The sequence below is a fragment of the Neomonachus schauinslandi genome, chromosome 8, assembly GCF_002201575.2.
Source record: "Neomonachus schauinslandi chromosome 8, ASM220157v2, whole genome shotgun sequence".
In the NCBI taxonomy this organism is placed as follows: domain Eukaryota; kingdom Metazoa; phylum Chordata; class Mammalia; order Carnivora; family Phocidae; genus Neomonachus; species Neomonachus schauinslandi.
The window spans coordinates 72135303-72163153 of NC_058410.1; the positions used below are offsets into that span (position 1 = coordinate 72135303).

Consider the following 27851-nt stretch of genomic DNA (forward strand, 5'->3'; position numbering starts at 1 on the left):
GACTCCGGAGTTTAAACAAGGCCAATAATAATTTTATTTCTAACCCAAGTGCTACATGCTTGTTAGTGGGGGTATAAATAGCAGTTCAGTTTGTACACCAGAAGAACAGATTGGGAGCACTACCCTGAATATGACAGTGATGTTACACCTGCTTTGTGCAGAGACTTAACTAATGTGCCAGCATCAGTGCCTGGGCAGACCAAGTAGGACTTGGAGGGAGGAGAGTGAGGCCAGCCTCTGGAGGGCAGTGTCCTTCCATGAGTCATGAACCTGCATGACCAGTGACCTGGCTTTTCCAGGCCAAGTTCTACTTGTTCTAAATGTGTGCATGTGAGCACACCCACACACGCACACATACACACACACACTCACCGATCTTTAGCTTTCAGAAGGGATGTTGTACTGCAACTTATAAAATAAAGGAAAAATAAGATTTAATTCATTTGTCAAAGTGTGTATATATATACACACATATACATACTACTCTACTGCTAACATAGTTATCTAAACATGCACTTGCTGAGTCTTTAGTCCTTCCCAAATCAACAGAAAGGGGTTTGGTTTTGTGAATAGAAATAATGTCTAATTCACCCTTATCTCATTAATGATTCCAATTAATTTCAGAACTCTGTTGCTGCCAACTTCTTATTCCTTTACTGACCATAGTACCATGCTGGGCTTTTTTTTTTTTTTTAAAGATTTTATTTATTTATTCATGAGAGACAGAGAGAGAGAGAGGCAGAGGGAGAAGCAGGCTCCCAAGGAGCAGAGAGCCCGATGCGGGACTCGATCCCAGGACCCCGGGATCATGACCTGAGCCGAAGGCAGACGCTTAACCATCTGAGCCACCCAGGCACCCCCCATGCTGGGCTTTAACATATTAGCATAATCTGTTGATTTTAAGGATTAAGGATTGGGAGTACTAGGTCAACCCGCATGGATTTGTGCAAAGAATCATGTTGCTGGCTTTGTATAAACACACACACATACACACATGCACACTCACATTGTGTACTGTGTTTGGGAACTAACTTTTTGACCTGGACCCCAGGAGATAAGAGTCTGAGGTATAATTCAGAACACTAGAGAATGCATGCATTAGTAAAAAATGTAGACGTCCTGTAGCACAACCTTCTCATTAAAACCTCAGGGTCTAAGAGGCTAGTAAATTCACACAGCTGGTCAGTAGCTATCTTGAACTCTAAAGTCACCCCCAAACAAGGCTAAGTATTAAAAATATTTAACAACTGGTAAGGAACTGGCAATGACAAAGAGTCTGGAAGCCACAGATGATTGGCATTAATGCATGCCATCGGTGTATCATCCATGACCCAGATGGCTGCCCTTTGCTGCATCTCAGAACCATCCTCCTTCAAGCCCCTCCCCATCCCTGTAGGGAGGCTCTCCAGAGCTACAGCAGCAGATCTGAATTGCTCACAATCATTCAGTTCCTATGATCCTAGAGAACTTTAGGTCTTGACCACTTTTCCCTGGATGCTAAAAGGACAACCAAAGAGATTGTGGATTTAACCTAGATTGCCTGAGTCAGTTTCTTCAAGGCATTTCTTCTTCTGTGGTTAGACTCTCTTTTGTACAGTCTCACCTTCCTGGTATTGAACTAAGACTTCCTATATTTGGTCCAATTCTTCCTCATTACCACCTCCCACACCACTACAAATTAAGAATCATTGGCATGAGAATCCTAGTGGGCTAATGGCACCTTTGTAACAGAACTCAGATATCAGCATCCCCTAACTTATTCTTTTCAGTGCCCACATTGTTCTTAGGCTATTTAATAAAATACTGTTTGGTTTAGTACAAAGAATAAAAACAGCTTGTGATTCTCCTCTCTTTTCAACGTTCCCTTTCTATTTTTGTACACTCTCCCTCAAAGAAATTTTTCTCTGGGAAAAATAAAGTTAATGCTCATGTCAAGTGCCCATTTAGAAGAACTTTGTTCCACCAGCTCTGCCAGGATAATGAAGAGTGATTGCTGTCACCGGCAGACCCGTGGCTTCAGTGCCAGCGAGTCATCAGGCTGATGCTTCCCCCAGCGTGACAACTTCCTTCTCTCAAGGGTTTTCCCTGGGAATCTATAGTCACACTTGAAAAGCAAATAATTAAGAGCAATAAATAGCAAAATCCTCTAGAGAAATATAAATTATTCATAATAATAACGGTGCAGGATGGCTGGAGGAGGAGTGTTTTTATCATGTGCAAGAATTTTCTGAATCTGCTCAAATGTGTTTAAAATCTTGGTTTTAAACACTATTAGTTCCTCAAACCAAATAGAATCACTCTTCAAGGATTTCTTATAATGCCGAAGTATCAAATTTGATCACTTGCTCTCTTTCATTGTATTAGTGCAAAATATTTTTATCTTACTACATTATCCAGGTCCTACATTATCATTGCTCATCCTCAGGCTCAGCAACACATCTTAGGGCTGGGAAGAATAGTGTGGTTCAGAGGAATGAAGTAAATGGCATAACTCAGAGATCTGGATCGTAACTCAATTACTAGTTGGATGCCCTTTAGCAAGTAACCTGCTGAGCTTCAGTTCCATCATTGATAATTCTGGAAGTAATCAATCCTGTATCATAGGGCATTATGAGACTCCAAGGAAATGAGGTGTATAAAAGTATTTTTAAACAACAAAATACGACACAACTAGTTAAATAAATTGTATCATCATTTCTCCTGCTTTTACCCATTGTGTTCTATGAATGCTACCACATCACTTTGGGAACTTAATGTTTCCCAACTTTGAGATCCTCTTGAGAAGTCTCCTTGACAATGCCTAGTAGTTGAAGAGTCTTTGTTTAAAGAGTTTTTATAGGGGCGCCTGGGTGGCTGTTTAAAGGGTTTTTATGGGGGCACCTCAGTGGCTCAGTCAGTTAAGCGTCTGCCTTTGGCTCAGGTCATGATCTCAGGGTCCTGGGATCAAGCCCCACATCGGGCTCCCTGCTCAGTGGAGAGTCTGCTTCTCCCACTGCCTCTCCCCCGACTCATGTGTGCTCTTTCTCTCTCTCTCTCTCTCTCAAATAAATAAATAAAATCTTTTCAGAAAAAGAGTTTATATATATATAGATCTTATCCTCTCTTCTTGATGGGATAGTGACCTGAATTTGGGATGCAGGCAAATGCTACCTTGGGAGATGAGAGGACAATCAGTGAGAAAGAGTAAAGGTGGTCTCCCACCCATTCCTGGTTTAGACTCTACAGCTGGAACTTAGAGAACAAGCTGATGGTTACCAGAGGGGAGCTGAGTTGGAAGGATGGGTGAAATAGGTCATGGGAATTAAGGAGTGCATCTGTTGTGATGAGCACCGAGTGTTGTATGGAAGTGTTGAATCACTGTATTGTACACCTGAAACTAACTTTACACTGTATGTTAACTAACTGGAATTTATTATTATTTTTTTCATTATATTCTATTTTTATTTTTTTATTTTTTTATTATGTTATGTTAATCACCATACATTACATCATTAGTTTTTGATGTAGTGTTCCATGATTCATTATTTGTGTATAACACCCAGTGCTCCATGCAGAACGTGCCCTCTTTAATACCCATCACCAGACTAACCCATCCTCCCACCCCGCTAAAATTAACAAGTCAGGAAACGACAGATGTTGGCAGGGATGCAGAGAAAGGGGAACTCTCCTACACTGTTGGTGGGAATGCAAGTTGGTGCAGCCACTCTGGAAAACAGTACAGAGGTTCTTCAAAAAGTTGAAAATAGAGCTACCATATGATCCAGCAATTGCACTACTGGGTATTTACCCCAAAGATACAAATGTAGGGATCCGAAGGGGTACGTGCACCCCGATGTTTATAGCAGCAATGTCCACAATAGCCAAACTGTGGAAAGAGCCAAGATGTCCATCGACAGATGAATGGATAAAGAAGATGTGGTATATATATACAATGGAATATTATGTAGCCATCAAAAGGAATAAAATCTTGCCATTTGCAACGATGTGGATGGAACTGGAGAGTGTTATGCTGAGCGAAATAAGTCAATCAGAGAAAGACATGTATCATATGACCTCACTGATCTGAGGAATTCTTAATCTCAGGAAACAAACTGAGGGTTGCTGGAGTGGTGGGGGGTGGGAGGGATGGGGTGGCTGGATGATAGACATTGGGGAGGGTATGTGCTATGGTGAGCGCTGTGAATTGTGCAAGACTGTTGAATCACAGACCTGTACCTCTGAAACAAATAATACATTATATGTTTAAAAAAAAGAAGAAGAAGAAGATAGCAGGAGGGGAAGAATGAAGGGGGGAAATCAGAGGGAGAGATGAAACATTCTAACTGGAATTTAAATAGAAACTTAAAAAAAACCCAAAACACCGTTCTTGCTGTGTCCTGAGGACTGGCTCCCTTGGGCAATCATTCTATCAGTGCTTGAAATGTTGCTCTTCTTTCTCTGTTATATTGTTTGGGGTTTATGTTCGTTTTTGCAATCTGGTTACTACGCAAAACAAGTCCTCTTCTTCAAATAGTCCCTTTGACAGTAGGTAAGCTTGGGTACATCTTATCTTCCCCTTTACATAGGTCTCATTTTCCCCCTTCATATCTGTTCAGCTTATCTTCTAATATCTGTGTTTCACTTAAGGTTCTCTTTCTCTTTTTGTTCATCAGCCTTTTAAGTTTTTATTTCATTTTATTTCTTCTATTATTTTTATTAGTTGTACTGAATAGGACCTCTCTATTTGAAGAACTATTTTCAGATTACTCCAGCTCCTTATTGACTTTCTAGGCAAATCCGATCCTTAGAAATAGGAAATTCTTGGAAAACATCTTTTTCATTATCTTCCTAGGTTCTGGGTCTGCAATAACTTTATTAATTCATTGAGAAATTGTGCATGTTTTTGTCATAATAAGGGCTTCAGACCCTTTTATTGTTTCATTAGTAAAATCTACCACACTTCTTCAATTGGACCCTGAGTTTGGCTCTCTGAAAACTAAGGTCAAAGATAGAGATTCTGTCATTAAGAAATCCAGAGCCAGTGTTTGCTTCAGCTTACATATACTAAAAAATTGGAATGATACAGAGAAGATTAGCATGGCCCTTGCGCAAGGATGACATGCAAATTTGTGAAGCATTCCATATTAAAAAAAAAAAAAAAGAAAGAAAGGGACACGGGGGCGGCTCAGTCTGTTGTATGTCTGCCTTTGGCTCAGGGTCCTGGGATCAATTCCCACATCAGGCTCCCTGCTCAGTGGGGAGCCTGCTTCTCCTTCTGCCTGCAGCTCCCCCTGCTTGTGGTCTCTCTCTCTAATAAATAAAATCGTTTAAAAAAAGAAAAGAAAGAAAGAAAAAGGAAATCCAGAACCAATTTGAAGTAATATATGATAGGGAATAACCCACACTTATGATAAGCCACATTAACCCAAACTTAGCCAAGAGCCTCCCTTGTGTTCTCTTGGTCTACAATGTAAAATGGAATTTAGGCAACCAGTCCAGAGCTGCCTACGTAGACCTGGCAGGTACAACTGAAACCTCAAACACTGTGAGTGCTCTGTAAGATATACAGAACTTAGATTCCTTGACATTAAAATTCCTGCCTACTGATCTGGCTGGAAAACACTGTCAATAGAGCAAATATCGTCTGTCTAACCAACACCTGAAAGGTCTAAACCTATCCCAGCTTTCTTGTAATACTAAGCAAGCTGAAATAGGCTATACTTAAAAACCTAAACTCATTTGTTGGACCACATGAGTTAAAAGCCAACTCATCAATTAAAAAAAAAAAAATCCCATTTCACCAACCCCCAATTCTGCCCACAATTGTAAAAATGGGCAGCATAACACAATATAGACACCCACAGCTGCCAAACTCAGCACAATAAAAAACCATGGCCTGACCCATTCCAAAGTCTCAATCTCTGAGTGTTGCTTTTCTTCCCAAATTCCACTCCTTATTTATTTCTCATGATCCTCAGCCCATGCACCAGATATCAGATCAGGGAAGGGTCACTTAAGGACACCTCGGTTCCCCATCTCCCTACAAAGGTTGAGCCTGTCCCTGAAATTTAGACAGCTTGGAGGATCAGAGCAGAATGTGTAGTCTCTGCAGTAAGAAAGGGAAAAGGAAGGACTGAGCCAGGGGGCACACTCAGATTTTCCCCTCAAACTCTCTAATCAGAAAAGTAAATTCTCTGGGGGCGCCTGGGTGGCTCAGTCATTAAGCGTCTGCCTTTGGTTCAGGTCATGATCCCGGAGTCCTGGGATCGAGTCCCGCGTCGGGCTCCCTGCTCGGCGGGAGGCCTGCTTCTCCCTCTCCCACTCCCCCTGCTTGTGTTCCCTCTCTCGCTGTGTTTCTGTCAAATAAATAAAATTTTAAAAAAAAAGAAAAGTAAATTCTCTTGCCTTGAGTAGGACAGAGTAAAGGACATTAAGGGAAATATCTTTCTTCAAGAAAACCAGAAGTTGTTAATAAGTACTCCTCCAATTTTGATTGTGAGTGAAGATAGCACCCAACCTTAACTATTCAGTGATCTTTCTCTGGGCACAAAGGAAGCAAAGAATTGATTTCATATAAGATTTTGACTTCCTAAGAACAATGAATCAGAGAGAGGTTAGTTTTAGCCTCTAGGTTGTGAGATCTATGTGATACAAAATTAAATACAGGTCGATGATTGTATTACCATAACCATCAGTATGAAGGTGAACCTCAAGGGTGACTTAACAACAGCAATATTATTTGAAATTTGGGACACTGTAAAATAAATAGTAATTAATGGTTATTTTCATTGTTATGAATTATTTATAACATCTGAAATATTATAAATTTAATGATTGCAATAATGTGATATAACAAGAACTTAAAGATGGTAATTCTTATAATATTTAATTTGGATATTATTTTATATTAAGTCAATAAGGAATTAGATTGGAGTAGATGGGGTCTGCATTTATGAAAGAGTGTATGATGGAAAATTATTGCCAAAGAATTTAAACAGAACTGTGATTCCAAGGAAAATTTCTTCACAGAAGGGCTTTTGTAGGTTAACAAATCTGAGAACTACAAAACATTACCTGACATAGGTCCCTGGCCAAAAGAACACCCACTGATAACATTAAGATATTCTATCAAAGTTGAGATGACCAAATATCAGCATCGACTCGGATCTTCAAAAAAGCCACTCTTGAGTTCTGCATAAATGGAACCCACACAGGCATTCCATCAAAACCACAAATGTCTCTCATCCCCTTACTAGGTCTGGTCCTTCGGGTAAGGTCTCTAACCAGTGGTAATTCTGGCAACTCACAACCGAACCATGCACCTGTGATGCAACTTTGTGACAATACTATTAAAAATGGGAATTTCATGTCATACTGCAAAAATGTTCAATTGTTTAATTTGACAGAGTGTCTTCTCAACATGCAGCTGCCACTAATTTTTGAACTTTACTTCTGGAGGACTTAGAGCAATAAGAGGAAGGAAGAAACACTTCTTAGCTGGTGTCACATTTTCTCAAGTGGAGGCTTTCTTACTAAAATAAAATAAAAATATTCTTGTACCTAACAAGGTTTGACAAGTTAAAATGTATGTCGGCCACGAGAAAGGGGGTTTATGTACATCAGAGGCACGAGGACAACAGAGTTTACAATAAGTTCTGTAGCTGTGTGCTGCCCTGGTTTAAGTGTAGGTTGGAGTTAACCCAATCTAGTTTTTTCAACAAAAAATAACTTTTCTCAAGCCCTGTGTACCCTTGCCTGTTCCTTTGATATTTAATCGTACAGATCCCTAATAAGAATGCCCTCTGAAGGGTAAAGGAAGAAAACTTAAACATTCCTTTTGGTATTTACCTAAAAGTATATACATAATGATATTTTCTCAGCTTAAGCTCTATGAAGTTATACAATATTCTTTCTTCAGCAAAGAGAAGCAGCAAATTCCCAATGCCTTGCAATGCATCCTTTTCTACAGGTAACAAATCCATCCAGGCAAATAGTTACCTTTATTCAAATAAGAACAAAAATAAGAATTTAAAAATTTGAGAAGCTTGGGAAATCGATGAAAATGGAAACTATGTGTAGGGAGAAAATGTTATCTTTTGATCACAGCCTTCCTTTCTATTCATTTAATATAGCCCAAATTTGCATATCAGAACACGCTCCTTTTCCAGCACAGGAGTAGATAGTCTGTTTAAAAATAATGTCAAACTGAGGGGCACCTGGGTGGCTCAGTTGGTTAAGCGACTGCCTTCGGCTCAGGTCATGATCCTGGAGTCCTGGGATCGAGTCCCACATCAGGCTCCCTGCTCAGTGGGGAGTCTGCTTCTCCCTCTAACCCTCCACCCTCCCATGCTCTCTCTATCTCATTCTCTCTCTTAAATAAATAAATAAATAAATAAAAATTTAAAAATAATGTCAAACTGAGACAGGTATATTATAAAACAAGAGGAAAAAGAGAAGTAGAAGAAACACTGCTTCATTGCTTTCCTTACTCTAGAATATCACTCACCCATCCATCTTTCTATTTTTGAGCAAATCAAGCATCTGCTTTATTGGGTCTGCACCAGCAATAAGTTGACAACTGACGATTTTCAGGCAGTCTTCAGCCTTCAAGGCTCACCATGGAGTGATGATGCTGGTCTGTCTATCTCTTTCCATCCCCTCCCCTACCTCTGGGAGTGAGTCTGTCTGTCCTTTCCTCCTTCTTCCATGACAAGAGCCCCCAGCTTCGGCTGCCAGGCTCTCGGGGAAACACATAGCCCAGAGGCTGTAGGGTTCATGGAGAGCTCAGGCTTAATGTCCAAGTGATCTCCAGTCCCACCAGGTCTCTCAGAGTCGCTACAAGATGGATTAAATAGACTTTGGAGGCTTGTCTGGAAGGCTATCTATTAGTGATAGCCTTTGAGTGCCAATAACACTTAGAACAGCCTTTTTCATATATTACAGGCAATCATTTGCACCTACATTAGTGTGGGACATTACTTCTGTGGAAGAGGCCTGTAAATCAACCAGATGAATCAAGTAAAAGATGCGCATTAAAGTTGCTACATATTGGGGTGCCTGGGTGGCTCAGTTGGTTAAGCGACCGCCTTCAGCTCAGGTCACAATCCCAGGGTCCTGGGAGCGAGCCCCGCATCAGGCTCTCTGTTCAGCGGGAAGCCTGCTTCTCCCTCTCCCACTCCCCCTGCTTGTGTTCCCTCTCTCGCTGTCTCTCTCTCTCTCTCTCTGTCAATTAAATAAATAAATAAAATCTTAAAAAAATAAAGTTGCTACATATTAATATTAAAACGTAACAGAGTAAGCTACAAATGAGCAGGAATACGTTGGAATGCCCACTCCCCATTTACCAGCAGACATTTGATACTAGGGTAGGTACAATAATAGCTTGAATGCCAAGATATCTGCATTTAGATTTCTCCCTTTTTTTTCTTAAAAATATCTTTTTTAGTCTATTTTTTACTATCCTTGTTCTTTATCAGTAGGCCTTCAATGATCCTGAAAGAAATGCAACCTCCCTCTAGTATATAAACATTAAGCAACTCTGGGTCTAACAAAGTGTGATGCCAATCTTAATTTTACAAATTATTTATCATTAATAAAAAAGAGATTAGGTCCTAAGGAAATGCAGCCCCCAACCCAATCTCATTGTACAGAATTTATTTTGTGTGAGCCTGGATCAAACAAGTAAATGTGATGTTTAAGGTATCACATTGCTTTTCCCATGAAGCTCTTTAACGTCCCCAGCACTACTCTTTGCCTTTTTGAGGTTAACCTAGAATGCAACACAAGCCATACAGGTTGCTGGGATACAAATTCTGGCCTCCCAACACTGGGAACCTCATGAAAAACCTCATCACTTTTTGTTATGATTTTGGAGCCCCAGAAATTCCAGTCTCTCTCTCCAGTCATGTCAATACTTTCATCAACCTTATCATAATTGTGTTTACCTGTATGTATCTGATGCTACTGAATACTGCCACCTCCTTCTTGAATTCCGTCTGTCTTGGTGTTCCAAGATACTGCCCCTGAAGTAGCCAGGCCAGCTCCTTGCTCTCAGTTCCCCTGACTTAAGCAAAGTAAGTGACAATTAATGCAGTATGACTCCAGGTTCACCAGAAAATCTCCCTGTGAGCCACCTTCTTAGATCCTTCTTCCTAGATTCATTGTCTTGGCTTAGCCAAGCCTCTAGAGGAGTTCTTTGTTTAGACTTAAAAGATATATAGCAACACAGATGTGAAATCTATGAAACATGCACCAAGAAGCAAAGGCTTGATATCAGTGGTAGAAGACCCTCCCCCATTATTATTTCATCCTTCCCCCTACATACACACAAACCTTTTGTGAGCATCACTGCCTGCTACTTTTCCTCCTCTTCCACTGTGAGACCTGGTGCTTCCTCTCCAGTCTCTGCCCAACTCAAGGCAAACAAATATTCTGTTCTGAAAGGATTCTAACCCCTAATCTATGATCCACTTTCACATTCTATAAGTTTCTTTCTCACTCCAAAATCAAAAGATTATGTAGATGAGTGAGAATATCTTAATAAAAGTGCAAAGATAATAAGCATGTATTGTGTTAAATCAGCATCTTGGGCCATCAAACAGCATGTATGTTTCAGTTCTTTTCTTTAATAAACCAATCCCTGCCTCCCATTTTGACAGAAAGGCATGGGTAGGCATTTGCTCAAAGGAAAGTATATTTCATTCAGTAATATTATTAGTTTATGTCAATAACAGATCAGGGGATTCAATCCCTGGGGACAAAGAGTGAGGGAGAGAGAGTGATGCAGGGAAGGACAAGAAGCAATACAAGCTGACAGTTAATCATGATGGCCAGGGCTTCAAAATGAGTTGTGAAAAGACAAGACATTCCTGATCAGCCATACAAGATGAATCCACACAAGCTATGCAAAGAAGAGGTAACTTGGAACTTTGTCAGTGAAAAGAAACAGAAGTATTCCCTTCAATTCTCACAGAGATTTTCCCCCCTCACTCTCTAGATGCACGTACTTACAAGCTATAGAGCATCCCTCCTGGGATCTGCTATTTATCTGCCTGGATTTCTCCTGTCAAATATCTCCCATGGTCAAAGTTTACACCATGAGGAGTTAACTCCCCCTACTTACAGTTGTCACATCCAGCTCTTTCCATTTGGCCACCTCTCACAAAGTTAGATCCCACTCTCTGAAGTATGTGTGCCATGTTAAATATGAGTTTGGAGGTAGCCAGATCTGTAGCTACAGAACAGGTGTCAAAGAATTTGTCTATTTATGCCAGTAAAGACATTCCATCTAGAGGAGCAACTGTATTTCAAGCCATCCACTAATTAAACTTCAATAAATTTATTGCTAACCCTACATCTTATGCACAGGTCAAAAAGTGGGTAGAAGGAGAATGTGATGACACCCCTCTGCTCCAGCCTCCCACATCTTTGCAATTTTGGTTGGGAGGGAGTGGAGAGGGAAATTTAGGAACTTCCACAAGCTGATGACAAATTATTTATTGTATACCTAGGAACTAGAGAAATTACCACAAGATGGTTTGATGGACCCATTAAGTCTACTTTAGGATGCTTCCCATTTTACAGATGAGAACACTGAGTGAAATAACTTCGTCTTAAGTCCCAACATCTAGTGACAGTCAGAACAAGAGTGCCCATGTTAGTGCCTCCCAGGACAGTGTTATTAAGAAACCACCCCAAAGTGATTTCTGTAACGTAAAAGAACCATTCCTTCAGAGTGTGTTGTGTTACGGACTGCTTCAAAGTCTTTGTCCTGTTCCTGAGAAATAAAGTCTCTTCACAGCTGTGGCTCATATAAACAAGAATAGTTCAGAACAGAATATCCCTCTCATTTATTATGTACTTGAAAAACAACTCGACAATGTCACAAAATCATCTGTGATTCGTTTAGACTGCGTCACTTTAGCACTTGTGAGTTAATGCATTCTTCTTTGTCATGTCTTTGCTTGAACACATAGTCATTCCAGTCATCACAGGGGCAAGGGAATGTGATCTACCTTCTATTACGCTTTTGGTGCAACTAATACATCATCAGATTTCAGAAGTTTTGAGTTTGATGGCACATGTCAAAGCTTAAATTAAGCCTGTTTCTAGAGATGAATGCCATTTTAGGCTTGTGAAAAGGCAACAAACACTGTTCTTTCTCTTGGTGTGTTTTAGGCATTTGTAGAGGCTTTTTCTTTTCTGTTATGGGCCTGAAGTGCCTTTATAACTTCAATCAAATATTATTTATTATTTGTCCATAGATTTCTAGATCCACATTGTTTTCTTTCATATAAAGCCATACTACCAAAATGGCTGAGAGGCTGAAAAGGTAGGAGCCACAACCAGCAAGGTTCATGTTTGGAGCAAAGGGCAGCTCCTGAGGCATCATCACAGGAGACGTTGCAATGACATAGTGTCATGCTCCACACCTGGCGCTGCCTGGCTCTCAACCAAGCCCCGGGGCCAAGGGCCCTGCCTAACCCCTGTAAGTCTCCTCTTGGACCTAGGAGTTGGAGAATTTAGCGTAGTCTTTATTTAAGCCGTACTCACCTGCTTCTTGTATCCCAGAAATAATGAGTTCATGAAGACGTCAGAGAGATGAGAACAAATTGGTTATTTTCTATTAATTTTTGTTATCTTAGTTGTCCCCCAAATAGCTTCACTTACTTTATGATCTTTTATGGATCTTTAAGTGCTACATGTACACAAAGGATAGCAGTAGAAATATGAAGTGGAAGAAATATCAGAGAGCCAAGATAAGGTACACACAATTCTGATCAGGTACAAACTTCAGGGCAAAGAGAAACATCGATCTCCACAGTCTTGAGATGAACAATTTGAACCTTCAGCACTTTTATTTATGCTTTATGCAATTTCTCTTTTGTTACTCTCTCTACCATCCTCCTGCTCATGTAAAAAGTTCCAAGAGTTGCCCTAGGCCCATTCTTCTCAAACTTTAAAGTGCATATAACTGACCTTGGGATCCTCTTAGAAAGTAGAATCTGATTTAGTAATCCAGAGTGGGACCTGAGAGGTTGCCCAAGCTACCAGATGATGCTGATGCTGCTGGTCCACAGCTCAGACCACTCCTTGAACAGTGAGATAGAGGACAACCTCCTGAAAAGAGGGAAGATGCTTTACCCACTGCTGTATCCACTTTCCTGCTCATCCTCCACCCTAAGCCCCAATACCAACAAATAGCTCAGTTAGTATTTGTTGTCTCATTAGCCATAGGCAGGCATTGCTCACCACCCTCTTCTACCATGACCATTCTTCAAGAACATAACTGCTTATTGGGTCTGTCTAGCTGGCTGTCAAGTCTCACCAATTCTGTTGCCTACATCTCTCTCATGTGTCCCTCCTTTGCCTTTATACTACATAACAGTTTCCTGGCTGGCCTTCCTACCTCTAGCCTCTCTTCCCCCTAATCCATGCTCTCCATTTCTGCCTGGATGATAATCTGGAAACAGGAATCTCATTGCCTTTAAGAAAAAAATCTAACACCCTCCCCCAAAGTATACAAGCCCCCTTCACCTTCTGACTGATGTTCAAGCTTCCAGGTTAATAACATACCACTTCCTCACTCAAACCTCAGACTCCTGCCAAAGAGGCCATGGCTCCCAGAAGGGATTATATTCTTTCACCCTCCTGCCTTGTACATGTTTTATTTTCTTTCTGGAAGGTTCTGCTTGTCCCCCATCCCTTCTTTTTATGTGGAACATCTCCTTCAAAACCCAGCTCAAATGTCATCTGCTCTTTGCGGCTTTTCTGAATCCCCTTTGGCTCTCAGGCATGGTTGTCTATTCTCTCCTATGTCCATGCCAAACCCTTTATGTTTCTGAGTGCACATATTATAATGTTTCATTAGATTCCTTTACCTGACCGTCTATCCACACTAAAACTGGGAGTCCTTGAGATAGAAACTGTGCCTTATTCATCTTTTCCCCACTAATGTATACAACAGTGCTTGATACATAGTAGCTGTTCAATAAATCTTTGCTGCTTGAATAAATGGGGAGTAAAGCAACTGTGGAAGCACATACTGACAACTTGCACAGCTAGGTGCTAGTGGCATAGAGAAACCTGCTTCCCTGTGAGATTTCGTCTCATGGCACTTCACCTGGCCTCCAGCATGGGAAGACCTCCAGGAGTAGGGAGCAGAAGAAATACAGAGAAGAATTAGTTGATAGGACCTAAGAAGCCTTAGTTTTTGCCTGAATACTTGGGTTTGACTTGGAAATATCAGGGAGGAACAGTTTTAAAGATGTCATACCAAAATTTTTTCAGGAGATGAAATCTAATAATTTAATGTAATAATTTAAACACATGTTAAAAACTAAAAGATAAAGATTTCTTTTTCTTTGTTCTTTTTTTTTTTGGCTAGGCACAATGTCTGAATATTCACATGGGATGTGGGAGGCATTTCACAGGACTTATTTATGACTAATGAGTATGTTCTCTTCTAGGAAAGGCATGATGCATGTGGAGTGGGTTCAGGCTCCTCCAAAATCCTCAGTTGGATATCAACTCCCACCTTCCTGATGGAGCCTCCCCCTATCTTTGGGCTCAACAGACCCAAGTGTGTTCCCAGCACACAAGCACAGCTCATTCCTCTGTGGATCTGCTATGAATTCCTGCAGGAGGGGCCTCTACACTCCGTGTCCAGTGGGATTTATTTTCCTGTAGGATATGTGCTGAGTGAAAGTTTGCCTTGACTAGTCCTCGCACTTGTTTGGGTGTTCCCACTTGCCCCCCACTTTCCGTAATCCAAATAAAAAACACATTTTCTAAAAGAACATTGAAGTACAATTTCTTTTCAGTTCTATTCAATTGCATTTTCTTTTCTTTATACCAATCAAGTGATTAAGGAATGGGAGATGACTTAGGAATGCTCTTCTAGTCTCCTCATTTTGCTGATGAGGAAACTGAAACCCAGAGAAAGGGAGAAACTGAGTGAGGTGACTCTAGATGATGACAGTGTTAGGATGACATTTCCTGAGTCCTGGGCCAGTTTGATCTCTAACATGGGGTACCTGACTGTTGATTGTACTTCTTATTAATCTTCATGGGCTTTGGAGTCAAAATACCCAGACCTATCAATGTCTAGTTCTTCCTGATAAACTACGGAGCCCAGTATTATCACGTATAAAACAGGTAAAGCAATAATTACTACTCCCACAAAGTTATTGTGAAAAACAGATTCCTTATGAATGAGGAAGTATTCTATACAGACTGAGACATCATATAAAATGTGAGATAATAGAATATATATATATATTGGTCTCTGCCCACCAGTTCCTGGCACAGAGTTCCTAAAACCCTTATAATTTCCTAAGTGATAAGAACACTAGGGTCATCTCTTGTTCTAATATTTGTCTTTGACCCGGTCTCTGACACAGGGCCCATAAAACTCTTGTAAGTTCCTAAGTAATAAGAACACTAGGAGCACCTTTTGTTCTTTTTTTTTTTTTTTTTAAAGATTTTATTTATTTATTTGAGAGAGAGAATGAGAGAGAGAGAGCACATGAGAGGGGGGAGGGTCAGAGGGAGAAGCAGACCCCCTGCTGAGCAAGGAGCCTGATATGGGACTCGATCCTGGGACTCCAGGATCATGACCTGAGCCGAAGGCAGTCGCTTAACCAACTGAGCCACCCAGGCGCCCGGAGCACCTTTTGTTCTAATGAGGTAACTCTGGGCAGGCTCCTGGATACAGGCTTGGACCCAGAAAGATGAAGCCATGATTAGAAGTTTGGAATTTTCAGCCCCACCCCCCACCATCCTCCAGAGAGTAGAGAGGGGTTGGAAATGGAGCCAATGATCAATCATGCCTACACAATTAGCCTCCATAAAAATCTCAAAACTATGGGGGTACAGAGAGCTTCCAGGTTGGTGAACACATCCACACTGTGAGGGTGACATACCCCAACTCCATAGGGACAGAAGTTCCTGTGCTCAGGACCCTCCCAAATTTCACCCTATGTATACCCTCTGTTGCTGTTCATCTGTATCCTCTACCACATCCTTTAATAAATGGGTAAATGTAAGTAAATATTTCTCTGAGTTTTGCGAGCCACTCTAGCAAGTTAATTGAACCCACGTTAGGGGATGATGGAACCCTCACTCTATAGCTGATTGGCCAGAAGCACAGGTGACAACCTGAGCTTGTGACTGGCATGTCAAGTGAGGACCAGGAGACAGTCTTGTGGGACTGAGCCCTTAACTTGTGGGATATGATGCTATCTCCAGGTAGAGAGTGTCCAAATTGAATTAAATTGTAGGACACCAGCTGGAGTCACAGAGAATTTCCTGGCATGGGTAAAAGCCTCCTCACATTTGGTGACCAGAACTGTCAGGAGTGTTCTGTGTGACTAGTAAAGGAGACGCAGACGAAATACCCAATAGGGAAGAATTAGGTTTTTCCCTACATAGGAAGAAAATGGTAGTTTCTTCCTTTACAAACATTCTTGCTACTTCTTTCTAACAATGAGTTTGCCAATTTTTTTGCATGTAGAATTTAATAGAAGTTTGTGCCCCCCACAAAGTTAAGACAAACTGATTTTAGAAGTACTACACACTTTAAAAGTATACATGTAAATGATACAAGATGAAGAAATTTCTTTGAGCTCTAAATTTGTCTTTAGTATTTCATTTTTGCAGCTGGCCATATCCCAACACACCTCTTAATCAGTCTTGAGTACATTGAACCTGCTTTGAGAATTAGCCAGGATGTTCTGATCACTGGGCCCCATCATTTTACCCTCAGCCACTCTTTCCCTTTGGGACATCCAGTGCCAAACAGAGGTCTAAGACTGTATTAGACTAATGTCTCCTGGGACTTCTCCAGCAGGTTTCCTTGAAGATCCAGCTACCCAACAGAAGTTTAAGGACTGACTGTAATAATGATAACTAACACTTGCACAGACTCAACTAACAAAGCCATTACCTACACAGTCTGCAGAGGCAGGGAAGCTTTTGTGCATTTAAAAGTGGAGGCTGACTGATGTAAAGTGATTTTTTTCAGGTACCCTAGTGGCAAGTTCTGATACTAAATACAGTGTGTTTCCTGTTTCAGCACACTGTTGTCTCTGCAAATCCCTAAGGTTAAAAGGAGTCTTTATATCTTCCAGAAGCAGAATCCAACATGTGAGTATAAATAAGGGTGGAGAGAAAGTCTGCCACTCAGATTTCTGGAGTCTGTATATTTGGTGAACATCCTTACATGGTATGTATTTATATGATATGTAGGCTGTTAGCATCAATGGTGAAGCACAACAGTAACATAAAAGATGTTAAGGACAGTTTGCCACAACAGTTGTTTTTACATGAATATACATCCCTTTCTCTGATGGTGATGTGTTAGCGTGAAGGAAGGAGGAAAGGTGTGCCTTGGTATTTCTATCAGTCTCCATGGGGACAGGCTCAAAGTCAGAAGCTGATGGTGGGAAGCAAAAAGTATTCTGTCTGTGAATGCCTATGAATCTCACTCTATTCACCAGATGTGGGCAGAGACAGCTATGGGGTTTAGACATATTTAGTGATAATGCTTTTCAGCTGCTGCCCAGATGGGGCTCAGATTCAATCTCCAATAACATCTTTGCTTCCCTCTCATTGCACCCATGTACCCTAGGGTTGGCACAGAAAAGCACTCATGATCTTTTATCATTTAGACATCTGGTGCAAAAAGAATTTTTCCCTGGGCTACTTGAAAACTCAAAAACATGATCTGGCTGACCTCAAGTGCATAAAAGTGTGAGAAATTGATAGGATGTCAGAAGCACCTTGGCTCACACACTGCACCTCACAGCCACCTGGCTCTTTCAGCTCTAGCACTTGCCATTTCCTCTTCCAGGGCCCTTTCCTTTTGGGATATGCACAGAAACTACCCAAAGGCCAGAAAACAGAATAGGAGGCCTCACTGGGGATCGCACCCCCCTGAGGCCAGTTAGCATCTATATCAACATGACCTGACTGTCCCTCTACACACCCAGGCTCCAGAAGCATATGTCTGGACCTCTCCTTGATAAGCATCATCTAGTTTGCCTGACCCAAACACAAAATCACTCTGTCCATGCTCTTCCTGATCTTTTCAGACATGCCCTGTTGCTGAAGATTTCTCTGCCCTATCTAGGAGCAGCAGGCCTGGTTCCATGGATTGTGGGGCCCAAAGCAAAATGCAAATGCAGGAACCCCTGTTCCAAAAGGAGGGGGAAAGTTTAAAGTATTCAAATACGGAACATTTTCTTTCTTGCATGGCCTCTCTCTTGCTTTGTCATGGTGTTTTCTATTTGATATGTAATGTCATTCTAAGTAAAGAAAAATTACAAATTTAAATTACTAGCTTCAGTTTTACCATTTGTCTTTATATTGTGCGATGCCAGCTTTAAATGCAAATGCAAGTGCATTTAACTCATTTGTGGAGTCATCAACATTAAGCTATTTGTATATCATGAAAGCATATGTATTTTGCTCTCACCAGAAGAGTGGGAAAACTGCATAAAATAAAATCCACTGTTTTTCTTTCACTTGTTTAGACATGCACCTACTACTACCTAAACTCTGTACCACTGGCTTACTATTAAGAAAGGAAGGCTGACACAATATGAGACCGTGAGTTGCCCTCTCTCTCCCTTTCCTTTTGTGTCATCATTTTCAGCATAAATGGTTGGCTAGTGCAGGGAGGTACAGGAGTAAGAAAGAACATGACAGAGATCCTTGGTCATTTGTGTTTCTTAGGACACTACTGCTTTCTTTCTCTGTTCACAGCAAATTCTGGTTAGAATGGAAAGCAGGACTTACCAGGATTCTCGATCCTTCCACTTAATCATAGACGTAACATGCTTACCTTATACGCACTTTGAATCTCACTGATCTCCCATGCATGCTGTAATCATGGCTACCCTGTGCTCATGGAATCTTATGTTCATGGGCACCTGTGGTCATTGTATCCTGTGTTCATGCAGCTCCCTGTGCTCAAGGATATCTTGTGCTCATGGGGCACCCATGCTCATGGACACCCTTTATTCATGAGACACCCTGTTCTCATGGGGCATCCTGTGTTTATAGGCATCTTATTTTTATGGGTACCCTGTTTTCACGGATATTCTGTGTTCATGGGGCATCTTTTGCTCACAGGACCTGGTGAGCATTATATGCGATGAGGAGGGAAGTAATTGAGGACATGCATATTGCACATAGCTCCTCTTTTAGGTGCATTTCCATTGCTCCATTGTACTTCACCTACAAAACAAATGCATCTTCACATTTTGATAGGTTCTCTTACTGTCTTCGCATTTTTAACCTGTTTTACATCATATAACTCTGACCTGTGCAGATATCTCAGGGCCCTAGCTCCACGACTCTCCAGATATTTTGTTATTCCTCCTCTTGCAGACCTCTAGCCACCCATAACTGGTGTTGGCAAGGGAATCGAAAACAAGCAGTTTCTAGGAAGCCACGTGGCAAATGCATTCCTGAGTTTGAACACTCTAGTGTGCAACCTGTGGTGTCATTCCTAAAAATGGCTACTATAAAATCTAATCACTGCCTCTGTGACTGCCACTCCTTCTATGATTTACTAAAGTAAACAACAAATGACGATTTTTAACATTTTTTTAGCATAACAGATGGTCTATGAAACACCATTGGGGCAAAGACAAGTTTAAATCTAGTATGTGGCAATAACTGTTATGAATCAGGCAGAAGAGTTCAAGTTTCAGCTCTGCCACTGATGATGCAAGTAGCTTAGCCTCCAGAAGCTTTAGTTTTCTCCTCCATAAAATGAATCACTCACCTTACAGTATTATTTTAAGATTCCAATGAAGAAATGATTGTGAAAGTATTTTGCAAACTCTAAAATGCCATACAATTTGTGAGATGATATTATAATAATAATTGTGACCTTAGTTTAGAAATAAAAAATAAATCTTTAACATTAAATTGAAAAGTGAATTCTCTACTCCGAAAAGGACATCGTTCAAAGAACACAAGACGAAAATCACCTCCTCTGATCCTGGCCTCCCCCCTCACTCCTAGTTTCCATACTCCCAGACAGAGAGAGGGAAAAAGATACGGACATTGGAGGTGAATGACAGCTAGATGGAGTAGGCACATCTAGACACTCTACTGTAAATTGGTTAATTAAGAGCATGTCTTCTCTGCTTAATACTAAGCTCCACAAATGGACACTTTGTTTTGCTCTTTGCTGTATCCTTAGAGACAAGCACAGTGCTGGGCATGTAGTAAGTGTTCAGCAGAGATTTTTGGAATGAATGCATAAATGAAGGAGTAAGTGAAAGAATGACAGAATGAATGCATGGCTGAGAGACGGATGAGGAGAGAAGGAGAGCAAAAAGTATAGAGACAGGGTGAAGTTAAGCTCATCCTCTAACTTCTAATTCTCATACCAACTGCTTATTTATCCAGATGACAAGACAAGCATTTTTCAGCCTCTTTTAGCCTTCTCCTTAACCTTCGTTAAAGATTAATAATACCACAATTCCCTTCTGCCACATCAAAGGAAGGAATGAGATTTCAGAAGAACATGGCCAACAGGTAAGTTTGGGGAATACTTTAGGATCAGTCCTTAGTATTTTCTGTTCTTAAAGAATGGCTTTATGCCTAATCATGATGGTTTGGTCCATTTCTTATCACATGTGACATTTTCTACAGGAGAATGATCCCACAAGTATAAACAGCCAGAACCATTAACTGAACATGACACATGGGCTACGTGTATTTTTTTTCGTGCAATGCAATGAAAACTCTTTTACAAGATGCCGGTGTGCTAAAAATATTACATCCATTCTGTTTATTGCTTTTTTTCTAATGAAGCTGAGAGAATCTGCCTTGTGGAATTTGATAAAAATAAGTCAACTCATTTATTCTGCACAGATAAAATGTTATTCAAAGAGCAGTGTTATGAGATAAAATCATTCTCTGATTCTCTTTTTTTTCCTCAAAAGAGTCTTTCTAAAATCTTTTTGTTTCTAATGTGTACTTTTTCTGTTCCCAATGAGTTAAACAGATCTTAATCTAAATTCTTGTGAACACTGGGGCGCCTGGGTGGTAGTCGGTTAAGCGCCCGGACTCTTGGTTTCAGCTCAGGTCATGATCTCAGGGTCATTAGATGGAGCCCCACATGGGCTCCATGCTCAGCATGGAGTCTGCTTAAGACTCTCCCTGCCCCCGCATCGGGCTCCCTGCTCCACAGGAAGGCTGCTTCTCCCTCTCCCACTCCCCCTGCTTGTGTTCCCTCTCTCACTGTGTCTCTCTCTGTCAAATAAATAAATAAAATCTTTAAAAAAAAAAAAAGACTCTTTCTCCCTCTCCCTCTGCCCCTCCCCCCTGCATTTTCTCTCTCTCTCTCTCTCTCTCTCAAATAAATAAATAAATCATAAATTCTTGTGGACACTATACAAAAAGTTTAAATTTGATTTCTTTTTGTAAAAGTGAGCCTAGACACTCTGCCATTGCCTTAAAAATAATAAATAAGTGATTTGATTTACAAAACACTGACTCAAAATTCCACAACAAAAGAGGACCTGAGTAATTAGGCCTCCATATAGTGAGTCAGATATAGGTCTCTGTTGTAGTGGGAGTCTTGGTTCATCATATCTGACAAGCAATAAATACAAATAAATACAAAATTTTAAGTAAGCAAATAAAAAATTATTTTAAAAAACCCAACAAATTATTAACATAAAGCCCCAGTCCCTCACACATTATGCAATCTGGTATCCCAAATCCTAAATAGACTGATTACAAGTAGTGAAACTGGTGGGAATGTAAGTTGGTACAGCCACTTTGGAACACAGTGTGGAGGTTCCTCAAAATATTAAAAATAGGGCTACCCTATGACCCAGGAATTGTACTACTGGGTATTTACCCCAAAGATACAGATGTAGTCAAAAGAAGGGCCATATGCACCCCAATATTCATAGCAGCAATGTCCACAATAGCCAAACTGTAGAAGGAGCTGAGATGCCCTTCAACAGACAAATGGATAAAAAGATGTGGTCCATATATACAAGGGAATATTACTCAGCCACCGGAAAGGATGAATACCCAACTTTTGCATTAACATGGATGGAACTGGAGGAGATTATGCTAAGTGAAATAAGTTAAACAGAGAAAGACAATTATCATATGGTTTCACTTATTTGTGGAACATAAGGAATAGCATGGAGGACACTAGGAGAAGGAAGGGAAAAATGAAGGGGAAGAACTCAAAGGGGGAGACGAACCATGAGAGAATATGGACTCTGGGAATCAAACTGAGGGTTTCAGAGGGGAGGGGGTGGGGGGATGGGTTAGCCTGGTGATGGGTACTAAGGAGGGGACGTATTGCAATGAGCACTGGGTGTTATACACAAATAATGAATCATGGAACACTACAACAAAAACTAATGATGTACTGTATGGTGACTAACATAATAATAATAAAAAAAAAGAATGAGTAATTTAAAAACTGCCCAAAGTCAAAAGTTCCAGACCAAATGGATTCAAAGTGGAATTCTACCAAACATTTAAAGAGGAGCTAGTATCTATCCTTCTCAAATTATTCCAAAAAATTGAAGAGGAAGGAACACTTCCAAACTCAAAAACACAACAATAACAACAAAAAAGAAAATTACAGATCAATATCCCTGATGAACATAGATGTAAAAATTCTCAACAAAATATTAGCAAACAATTTAACAATACATTAAAAGGATCATACTATGATCAAGTGGGATTTATTCCAGGGATGCAAGGCTGGTTCAGTATCTGCAAATCAATGTTATATACCACATTAACAAAACAAAGAATAAAAGTCATATATATAATCATCTCAATAGATGCAGAAAACATTTGACAAAATTCAACAACCATTTGATAAAAATTCTCAACAAAGTGGATATAGAAGGAACATACTCCAACATAATAAAGGTCATATATGACAGACCCATAGCTAACTTCATACTCAATGATGAAAAGCTGAAATCTTTGCCTCTAAGATCAGGAACAAGACAAGATGCCCACTCTCACCACTTTTATTCAAGAGAGTTTTAGAAGTCCTAGCTATAGCAATTAGGCAGAAAGAAAGAAAGAGAGAGAGAGAGAACAAAGGAAGGAAGGAAGGACAGAGGGAGGAAGGGAGGGAAGGAGAGGGAGAGGGAAGGAAGGAAGGAAAGAAAGAGCATCCAAATTGGAAAGGAAGAAGTAAAATTGTCACTATTTGCAGATGACATGATACTATATATAGGAAGCCCTAACTCCACACACACACACACACACACACACACACACAAACTATTAGAACTAATAAATGAATTCAGTAATGGATACAAAATTAAGATATGTGTTAATTGTGTTTCTATATACTAATAATGAGCTATCAGAAAAAGAAATTAACAGGGGTGCCTGGGTGGCTCAGTGGGTTAAGCGTCTACCTTCAGATCAGGTCACGTTCCCAGGGTCCTGGGATCGAGCCCTGCATCAGGCTCTTTGCTCAGTGGGGAGTCTGCTTCTCCCTCTGTGCTCTGTCTCTTTTTCTCTCTCAAATAAGTAAATAAAATCTTAAAAAAAAGAAAAATAAATTAACAATCCCATTTATAATTGCATCAAAAAGTATAAAATATCTAGGAATAAATTTAACCAAGGAAATAAAAGTCCTGTACTCTGAAAACTATAAGACATTGATGAAATAAATTGCAGACCACAAAAATAAATGGAAAGACATATTGTGTTCATGGGTTGGAAGAATTAATATTGTTAAAATGTCCATACTACCCAAAGCAATCTAGATTCAACATAATCCCCATCAAAAATACCAATGGTACTTTTCACAGAACTAGAACAAAGAATCCTAAAATTTGTATGGAATCATAAATGATCCCAAATCGCCAAAGCAAACTTGACAAAGAAGAACAAGGCTGGAGGTAGCACACAACCTGATTTCAAACTATACTACAAAGCTATAGCAATCAAAAGAGTATGGTACTGGCACAAAAACAGACACATAGATCAATGGAATAGAATAGAAAGCCCAGCAATAAACATATATGGTCAATGAATCTATGACAAGGGAGGCAAGAAAATACAATGAGGAAAAGATATTTTCTTCAATAAATGGTGTTGGGAAAACTGGACAGCTACATGTAAAAGAATGAAACTGGACCACTTTCTTACACCATATACAAAAATAATTTCAAAATGGATTAAAAACTTCGATATAAGACCTGAAATCATAAAACTCCTAGAAAAAAACAGGCAGTAAGCTCTTTGACACTGGTCTTAGCAATACTTTTTTGGATCAGTCTCAGGCAAGGACAACAAAAGCTAAAATAAACAAATGGGATTACATCAAAATAAAAAGCTTTTGCACAGCAAAAGTAACAATCAACAGAATGAAAAGGCAACCTACCAAATGGGAGAGATATTTGCAAATCATAATCTGGTAAGGGGTTAATATCCAAAATATATAAATAACTTACACACTTAATATTTAAAAAAAAAAAACCTTGATTAAAAAAGGACAAAGACTTGAATAAACATTTTTCCAAAGAAGACATACAGATGGCCAACAGGCACATGAAATGATGCTCAGCATAACTAATTATCAGGAAAATGCAAATTAAAACCACAATGAGATATCACCTCACACCTGTCAGAATGGCTAGTATCAAAAATTAAAAAAATAACAAGTGTTGGCAGGAAGGTGGAGAAAAGGGAACTCTCATTCTTGTTGGTGGGAAAGTAAATTGTTGCAGCCACTCTGGAAAACAGTGTGGAGCTTCCTCAGAAAATTAAAAATAGAACTACCATACAATCCAGGAATTCCACTTCTGGGTATTGACCCACAGAAAATGAAAACACGAATTCAAAGAGATATATGTGCCCTATGTTCACTGCAGCGTTATGTATAATAGCCAAGATATGGAAGCAGCCTAAGTGTCTGTCAATAGACGAATGGATAAAGAAGATGTGGCATACACACACACAGTGTACACACAATGGAAGAGTACTCAGCCATAAAAAATAATGAAATCTTGCCATTTGTGACAACATGGATGGACCTAGAGGGTATTATGTTAAGTGAAATAAGTCAGAGAAAGAGGTACTGTATAATTTCATTTATATGTGGAATCTAAAAATAAAACAAAAACAAACAAACAAAACAAAACAGGAACAGACTGATAGATACAGTAAACAAATTGTTAAGTCACCAGAGTGGGGAGGGGTGGGAGGATGGGTGAAATAGGCGAGAGGGTTGAGAGGTACTAATTTCTAGTTATAATTTATATAAGTCACAGGTATATAAAGTACAGCATAGAGAATATAGTCAAAATACTGTAATAATTTTGTATGAGGACAGATGGTAACTAGACTTATCATGGGGATCATTTTGTAATGTACAAAAATATTAAATCACTATGATGTACACCCAAAACTAACAGGATACTGTATATCAATTATACTTCAATTAAAAAAAATAGATGTACTAGTCACTGTGACTCTAAGTTCAATTAGATGAGTTTTCTATTTTGTTATCCAGATTATTATATCAATAAAAAAGTCACCATAATTGCCACTTAGTATTATATTAGATTTCAAGGGAGTAGAACCAAGATTAGATAGTACCATCACTGAGAGGACAGAAATTGAGTTTCCTTTTGTTAGTGGCCTTGGTCCATAACATGCGTATTTGGCTCTGCATCCCTTAATTGCCCCTAGTTTCAACAAACATTCTTGTGGAAAGATAAGAGGTATTGATGCTTCCAGGAGGATTCACTTTTTCTTCTGATATTATTTGAGAAAGCACTTCCAAACTGATGATCTCGCTCTTTCCCATGAGTGTTGATAAAGACTTAATAATGAGCACTAGAGGGAAGGAGAGGATGGGGTGAACTGATTTGTAGCCTTTGTTGAGTTCCCTAGTGCAAATATTCCCACCAAGGCTTTTTTTTTTTATAAATTAAAAATCTGCACAGAGAAAGAAATAAATCTTACAGTTCCCAAGGTCAGAAGTCCAAAATGAGTCTTACAGGACATGCACAAATGGAGAATCCTACCATGCATTTAGGTAGAAGAACTCAGTATTGTAAAGATGTCATACTCTATAAATTTATCTATAAATTTAATGTAACACCAACAAGGCCTTTTTCATTAGACAAGTTGACTGTAAAGTACACGTGGTAGAATAAACAAGCAGGAATAGTCAGACAAATTCTAAAAAGAAAAGAAATGAAAGTTACTAGATATTAAAACACCTGGCAACAGCTAAAATAATTAAAATAGTGAAGAACTAAAAAAGTCATTGTGGCCGAGACTGTTCATTTTTTAACTAATAATTCTGATTTTAATAGAACCTTAATTTTATTGGAGGTATGCTATGGTGTGAATGTTTTTGTCCCCTGAAATTCATATGTTAAAACCCTGACCCCCAAGGTCTTAGAAAGTGGGCTTTGGGAGGTGATTATGAAGGTTATGAAGGCTCTGCCTTCGTTGATGGGATTAGCAACCTTATAAAAGAGACTCCAGAAAGCTCCCTTACATCTTCCACCATGTGAGGACACAGCAAGAAGTCATCAGTCTGCAGCTGGGTAGAGAACCTTTGCCAGAACCCAGCCATGATAGCACCTAATCATGGACTTCCAGCCTTCAGAACTCTTAAGAAATAAATTTCTGTTGTTTATAAACCACCTGTACTGTGGTATTTTGTTTTGGCAGCCTGAATGGACTAAAAACAAAGTTTCAACATGCCTGTATTTTAAAAATACATTTTCCAGCTTTCCCTTGAAAAGACTGGGGAGCCATGTGACTAATTTCTGGCCATTGCGATATGGCTGGGTACCAACTTTCCTACTTCTTAAAAAAATTTTTTTAAAGCTTTTATTTATTTATTTGAGAGAAAGAGTGTGTGTGTGGGGTGGGGAGCAGAGAAGAGAGGGAGAGGGACAAGCAGATTCTGTGCTGAGTATGGAGCCCAACACACGGGGCTCAATCTCACAACTCTGAAATCACAACCTGAGCCAAAATCAAGAGTTGGATGCTTAACCAACTGAGCCATGTTTCCTGCTCCAAGTTTCCTACTTTATTGTAACAAGTTGCCACAACTTGTTTAAAACAACACAAATTTATTATCTTATAGGCCTGGAGGTCAGAAGTCTAAAATGAGATTTGCAAGGCTAAAATCAGGGCTTTACATCTAGCAGGGCTGCATTCTTTGTGGAAGCTGCAGGGGAGAATCTGTTTACTTGCCTTTTCCAGCTTCTAGAGGCCACCTGCATTCCTTGTCTCATGGTCCCTAACTTCCAATAAAGGAAATCAGCCCAACCTCCGCTCCGTTATCACAGATGTTTTTCTAAATTTGACAGTCCTGGGGCGCCTGGATGGCTCAGTCATTATGTTTGCCTTCCGCTCAGGTCATGATCCCAGGTTCCTGGGATTGAGCCCCGCATCGGCTCCCTGTTCAGCAGGAAGCCTGCTTCTCCCTCTCCCACTCCCCCTGCTTGTGTTCCCTCTCTCACTGTCTCTCTCTCTGTCAAATAAATAAATAAAACCTTTAAAATAAAATAAAATAAATTTGACACTCCTTTTCCCTATATAGACATTAATGATTACATTGGGCCCACCAGATAATCTAGAATAATCTTCTCATTTTAAGGACCACAACCCAATCATATCTGCAAAGTCTCTTTTGCCGTGAAAAGTAACATATTCACAGATTCCAGGGAATAGGATATGGGCATCTCTGGGGGAGCACTATTCTCCCATTATAGCTGGCCTTTTGAAAAGCTTGATAGAAGGAAGCTAAGGACTTCCACTGCCAGTCATGGAAGCCACATTTAACCTCCTGCCATAAACAACTAGAAAACTGGAAGAAAAAA

The 27851-nt window shown here is 39.9% G+C and overlaps 1 non-coding gene across 1 annotated transcript; it reads left to right on the top strand.

Moving 5' to 3' along the window:
• The first annotated feature begins 5022 nt into the window (after window positions 1-5022).
• LOC123325571 lies at window positions 5023-5128 on the top strand. Its single transcript, XR_006540510.1, has one exon. It is a non-coding gene; the product is annotated as a U6 spliceosomal RNA (small nuclear RNA).
• Window positions 5129-27851: the final 22723 nt, after the last annotated feature.